Source organism: Rhinopithecus bieti, unplaced genomic scaffold, assembly GCF_001698545.2.
Source record: "Rhinopithecus bieti isolate Rb0 unplaced genomic scaffold, ASM169854v2 scaffold_32090, whole genome shotgun sequence".
Classification (NCBI taxonomy): Eukaryota; Metazoa; Chordata; class Mammalia; order Primates; family Cercopithecidae; genus Rhinopithecus; species Rhinopithecus bieti.
Window position 1 is genome coordinate 116,939 of NW_016813591.1, and position 6,023 is coordinate 122,961.

The 6,023-nt window shown below is 52.3% G+C and overlaps 1 pseudogene; it reads right to left on the reverse strand.

The window, feature by feature from the left end:
* Positions 1 to 277: 277 nt before the first annotated feature.
* Positions 278 to 5,170, reverse strand: LOC108513091 (putative uncharacterized protein FLJ46235; annotated as a pseudogene).
* Between the last annotated feature and the right edge of the window lie 853 nt (positions 5,171 to 6,023).

The following is a 6,023-nucleotide window of genomic DNA, read 5'->3' on the forward strand; positions in this document are numbered from 1 at the left end:
CACTCAAAGGCAGGAGCTGGGCCTGGAGAGGCTGATAGAGAAAGTTTTCCACGTGCAGAGGCAGACGGCAGGCAGGAGATGGGCTTGGAGAGGCCGGCTGGAGGACAATCTGGTCCAAAAAAGGAAAACAGGAGCCAAAAGCCAAACACAGAAGAGTCAGACATGAGGACGTCTTGTGACTGGAGAGACTGACAAAAGGCAGGAATGGAGCCTGGAGACTTCAGGACGATTTGGGCATACAGAGGCAAAAGGTGAGAATCGACAGCTTACTGTAAGGTCAAGGCTGGGCCTGAAGAGGGGAACCACAGACAGGCTGGGCCAGGAGAGGCCACGAGAGGCATGAGCTGGGCCTCAGCAGGCCAACGTGAGAGAGGACCTCGGCCTAGAGAGGCCAGTGTGAGGCAGGAGCTCACGCCTCTGGGCAGGTTGCGCAAGGCATGAGTTGGGCCGCAACAGGTCACCATGTGGGAGGAGCTGGGCCCGTCGAGGCTGCCGGGAGGCACGCAGGAACCTGGCCCCGGGAAGCCGCCATGAGGCGCGAGCTGGGCCTAGAGAGGCCCCTGGGAGGCAAGAGCGGGGCCTGCAGAGGCTGTTCTCCAGCCGGAGAACTGGGTCTGTGCAGGCCACCAGGAGGCAGAAGGTGGGCCCACAGAAACCTTTGGCTGGAGAAAGGTTTGGGCCTACAAAGGCTGGCAGGAGCTGGGCAGGAGCGGAGCCCAAAGAGGTTGTTGCGAGGCAGGAGTTGGGCCTGTCAATGCAGCCAGGAGGAGGAGGAAGAGGAAGAGTTGGGCCTGGAGAGGCTGCCACGAGGGAGGCAGAGTCTGGGCCTCTAGAGGCCAATGGGGGGCAGAAGCTGGCCCTGGAGGGGCCCACTTGAGGACGTATTGCGCCTGGAGAGGCCGCCGGGAGGCCGGAGCTGGAGCTGGGCCTGAAGAGGCTGACTTCAGGATGAGCTGGACCTGCAGAGGCCGCCGGTAGGCCCAAGCTGGGCCTAGCGGAGCCGACTGGAGGAAGTTTGGGGGCCTGGAGATACCGTCGGAGGGCAGGAGCTGAGCCTGGAGAGGCCACCGTGAGGCCTGAGCTGGACCTGGAGAGCTTGGCTTGAGGAAGTCTGGAGCCTACAAAGGCCGCCGGGAGCCGGGCAGGAGCCGAGTCCAGAGGTTGCTGTGAGGCAGGAGTTGGGCCTGTAGACGCAGCCGGGAGGAAGAGCTGGGCCTAGCCGGGAGGAAGAGCTGGGCCTGGAGAAGACACCGGGAGGCTGCAGCTGGGTCTGGAGAGACCAACCTGAGGAGGTTCTGGGCCTGGAGAGGCCACCAAAAGGGACAAACTGGGCCTGCAAAGGCCATCGCGAGGACTGAGCTGGGCCTAAAGAGGCCATCGGGAGACAGGAGCGGGGCCTGTCGAAGCTGCTGGAAGGCAGGAGCTTCGGACTGGGAGGCCACGGTGAGGCTGCGGACTGGGCGTGGAGAGTCCACTGTGAGGCAGAGGCTGGGCCTGTATACGGGCCTTCGGGAGACAGGAGGCTGGGCCTGGAGAGGCCGACTGCAGGTCAAGTTCTGGGCCTGAAGAGGCCGCCAAAAGTCAAAAGCGGGGCCTGGAAAGGCCGTGGAGAGGCATGAGCTGGACTGGGCCTAAAGAAGCCACTGGGAGGCAGGAGCTGCGCTGTCTGAGGTCGCCTAGAGCAGGAGCGTGGTCCGAGAAGGCCACAGCGCAGCAAGAGGTGGACCTGGATGGCCCACTGTGCGGTAGAGGCTGGGCCTGGGGAAGCCACCCACAGGCAGGGGCTGGGCCTGGAGAGGCCATGAGAGGCATGAGCTGAGCCTCAGCAGGCCAGCGTCAGGGAGGTTCTTGGCCTAGAGAGGCCAGTGTGAGGCAGGAGCTCAGGCCTCTGGGCAGGTTGCAAGAGGCATGAGTTGGGCAGGAACAGGTCACTGTGAGGGAGGAGCTGAGCCTGTCAGGGCCCTGTCTCTACCCACAAAATAACAGAGTGTGTGCGTGGAAGACAAATTTCCCACAGACTGGGGGGTGAAGGACATGATTTCAGGAGGATTCATGTGCATTGCACATATTGTGCACTTTATTTCTATTATGATTACATTGTAATATATAATGAAATAATTCCACAACTCACTATAATGTAGAATCAGTGGGACCACTGAGTTTGTTTTCCTGCAACTAGACTGTCCATCTAGGGTGTTGGGAGACAGTGACAGATCATCGGGCATTAGATTCTCCTAAGGAGCGCGAAACCTAGATCCCTCATATGCACATAACAGGGTTCATGCTCCTAGGAGAATCTAATGCTGCTGATGATCTGACAGGACATGGTGCTTAGGTGGTCATGGTAGCGATAGCAGAATCTAGACAAAAGATGAAATTTCTCTTCACCTGCCTGCTGCTCACTTCCGGCTCTGTGGCCTTGTGGTTGGAGACCCCTGCTCAAGTACATCCGAAAGGATCCATCCCATGCCATTCTTCAGAGTTATCTTTACTGTCACAGTGGTCAAGTGTAGCACCCCTAAGCTCGCAGGGCCTATGCCTCAGCAGGCATTTCATTACAATCAACAATAAGTGGTAGTTTGGATCATTGTGAGGCCATTTCCTGGAAATTACCACCATCCCATGTCACATTAGCAGGGAGCTCAGCACTGCTCCTTGGATAACCAAAGCTATGCCCAAATCCCATGTGTGTGCGTCTATCTCTCTGGACCATTCCTAGCATCAATTCTGTATTTGTAGAAGTCCAATCAGGAGACATAAACCACTCAAAATTTTAAACTAGAATGAGCAAAGTGGCTCACACCTATAATCCCAGCACGTTGGGAGGCCAAGGCCAGTGGATCGCTTTGAGCTCAGGAGTTTGAGACCAGCCTGGGAAACATGGTGAAACCCCATCTCTACAAAAAACACAAAAACTATCCATGTGTGGTGGCATATATGTGTAATCCCACCTACATGGGAGGCTGAGGCAGAAGAACTGCTTGAGCCTATCAGGTGGAGGTTGCAGTAAGCAGAGATTCTGCCACTGCACTCCAGCCTGGGTGACAACGTGAGACCCGGTATCAAAAAAGAAAAAGAAGAAAAAAATATATATATGTAAACTTAATATAAAAAGTATTAATTTTGGCCAGGTACAGTGGCTCATGTCTGTAATCCCAGCACTTTGGGAGGGAGAGGCAGGCGGATCACCTGAGGTCAGGAGTTCAAAACCAGCCTGACCAACATGCAGAAACCCCGTCTCTACTAAAAATACAAAATTAGCCAGGCATGATGGCACATACCTGTAATCCCAGCTACTCGGGAGGCTGAAGCCGGAAAATCGCTTGAACCCAGCAGGCAGTGGTTAAGGTGAGCCAAGACTGCGTCACTGCACTTCAGCCTGGGCAACAACAGTGAAACTCTATTTTTAAAAAAGACAAAGTATTAATTTTAACAGAGGATAAGCATAATGAGGGACACACTAGCACAAAGTAAAGACAACTCTAGAGAATACAGAACTAGCAGAGGCCAGGCATGGTGGCTCATGCCTGTAATTCCAGCAATTTGGGAAGCCTAGGAAGGAGGATTGCTTGAGGCCAGTAGTTGGAGACCAGTTTGAGCATCATAGTGAGACTCTGTGTCTACCAAGAAAAGAAAAAAATTAGCCACGTGTGGTGGTGGTGCACGCCTGTAGTTCCAGCTACTTGGGGATCTAGGGTGGGAGGATACCTTGAACCTGGGAAGTCTAGGCTACAGTGAGCCAAGATCCTGCCACTGCACTCCAGCCTGGGCGACCGAGAGCCTGTCTTAGAAAGAAAATGAAAAGAAAGTGCTAATCCCCTATGGGAATCTTCTCCTGCCCTCTCTGGAACCTCACTTGTCAGTTCTTCTTCCTACTTCCCTGTATCTTTAACCTATCTCCCACTTTTAGCTCCTTCCCACCATCATTTAAATTACTCAAACTTCTTCTATTTTAAAAACCTCTCCCTAAACTCAATGTGTCTCCTGCTTTAGGTCTCCAGCACACCCACTGAGCCATCTGCTCCCCCTGGTGCCTTCTCCGCACAGGAGTCTGTGCCACGTCTCTAACCCATTAATCTCATCATGTTACTCCCCCATTTACATCACTTCTCCTTGTCTCGGGGATTAAGTCCAAACTCCTTAACAGCCCCTGCTCTGCCCTACCTTGCAAGGCAGCCTCACTGCTTGCCCCTCTCCATTTTACCTGCTGTGGAGTCCAACTGAGCTTCACCTGTCCCGAATTAGGCATTAAATTCTCATAAGGAGCTGAATCCTGACTCCACACTCTTTCCCCTCTGGGAGTCTCTGAAGTAGGTGATGCCCTCTGCTTAGAATACACTTCCCCTTAAACCTCGACTCTCTTCCTGGCTAGCTTCGGCTCCTGTCACTTGTCTGCTTTGGCATCACCTCCTCCTGGAAGCCTTCCTTGACTCTCCCGATTCTCAGGAGCATGGGAGGTGAGGTGCTCCTCCCATGAATGGATGGAGATTAGCGAGTATGTGTTATTCATGCTGAATTCACCAGTGCTTAGCTCATTACCTGGCACAAAACAGTTACTGTGGTGGCCAAAGTAATAACCCCCACCACCACCAATTGCTCATATCCTATGTTACACTGCACAAATACACAGGAAGGGGGAATTAAAAGTGCAGATGAAATTAATGTTGCTAAACAGCTGACCTTAAAACAAGATTATCCTGGAATATCTAGAAGAGCTCATGTAATTACAAGCGTTCTTTAAATGTGGAAGAGGGAGGCAGAAGGTTAAGAACCAGAGATGGTGGTCACGTTGGCTCATGCCTATAATACTATAATATCAATACTTTGGGAGGCCAAGGCAGGAAATTCCCTTGAGTACAGGAGTTCAAGGCCAGCCCTGGCAACATAGTGAGGCTCCATGTCTTAAAAAAAAAAAAAAAGAAAAAAATCACCGAGTGTCATGGTGCTTACCTATAGTCCCAGCTACTGGGAAGGTTGAAATGGTAGGATTCCTTGAGCCTGGGAGTTTGAGGCTACAATAAGCCATGATAGGACCACTGAACTCCATCCTGAGTGACACAGTAAGGTCCTGTTTCTGAATAAATAAAAAAAAAAAAGACATTGAAATCAGGGTCCCCTCCATCCTAAGGTACCTACAAGGCATCTCTCTCTGCAAATGAGTAATCGTCATCCCCCAACTCCTCACAGAGTGGTGCAGCAGGAAAACTCCCTCACTTCATTTCTGTGTTGCAGGGGATGCCTGACAGCCAATAACCAGCTCCATGCTGATGAAGCAATCAGGAAATGGCTCGAGTTGAGCTAAGGAGAATCTGGATCCTTCTTTTGGTTCTCAATAGGCAGGGTAGGGGCCAGGCATGGGGGCTCATACTTGTAATTCTTGCACTTTGGGAGCCAAGGTGAGAAGATCGCTTGAGGCCAGGAGCTCAAGATCAGCCTGGGCAACATAGCAAGACCCGGGTGGCATGCAACTGTGGTCGCCCCTACTTGGTAGGTTGAGGTGGGAGGATTGATCACTGGATTCCAGGAGTTTCAGGCTGCAGTGAGCCATGATCACACCACTGCACACCAGCCTGTGTGACAGAAGCAGACCATATCTCAAAAAGTAACAACAACAACAAAAAAGAGAGACTATAGGCAGGCACCAGCCACATCTGGCTAATTTTTAAATATTCTGCAGAGATGAGGTCTTGCTAGGTTGCCACAGCTAGTCTAAAACTCCTTGCATCAGGCTAGGCATGAGGGCTCATGCCTGTAATCCCAGCACTTTGGAAGGCCAAGGCAGGCAGATCACCTGAGGTCAGGAGTTTGAGACCAGCCTGACCAACATGGTGAAACCCCATCTGCACTAAAAGTACAAAAATTAGCTGGGCATTAGTGGCATGTGCCTGTAATCTCAGCTACTTGGGAGGCTGAGGCAGAAGAATCACTTGAACTGGGAGGCGGAGGCTGCAATGAGCCGAGATCACACCACTGCACTCCACCCTGGGCAACAGAGTGAGACTCTGTCTCAAAAAAAAAAAAAA